Raw genomic sequence first — 627 nt, 5'->3', positions numbered from 1 at the left:
TGCTAAATATCCTAGGTACCCTATTTACCCGTCCTTTCTTTCCCTCCCGTTCGCCAAAACTCAACTTCCCCCCCCTCCCCCCCCATTCATCCCTGTCCTCATCCGCTGGACTTGCATAACATCCGGTCCAACTTAACCGTATTGTCCGCGGCTAACCCCGTTCTTCCTCTCTTCCTCCTACGTCTATTCTCTCCACTAATCGCCTAATACTTTCTAAAATCCTTTCGGTTTCCTTCTTGCCTATCATATTTTTCCTCCATTCCCTTTACGACTCTTTTTTTTTTATACTTCCATGAGTCTTCGTCTCCTCGTCTCGCTCGCTTTGACTTCGTCTTCTTATTTATCACCCCTCCCTCACGTTCCCCCCTTCATCCCTTTTCTTCTATCGGCCTCTCCCCCTTTTCCTCTCCGTCGGGCGCCTAATACCCGTCCACTTCCTTCCTGTAAAACGCCAACTTCCTCGCCAATCGCAACGGTTCCTGTCCTCGATTCCCTTAATTGCTGTTCCAATCCGATAATTATTTCGCTCGGGAGATCGCGATGGCCGCCCGACTTCCGGTCTCCATCAACTCTCAATGCTGCCCCTCCCTCAAAAAAAATTAAAACATAAAAAAAGAAAAAGGAAGA

Source organism: Penaeus monodon, chromosome 25, assembly GCF_015228065.2.
Source record: "Penaeus monodon isolate SGIC_2016 chromosome 25, NSTDA_Pmon_1, whole genome shotgun sequence".
NCBI lineage: Eukaryota > Metazoa > Arthropoda > Malacostraca > Decapoda > Penaeidae > Penaeus > Penaeus monodon.
The sequence above is the reverse complement of the archived record's forward strand: the minus strand, read 5'-3'. Positions refer to the sequence as shown.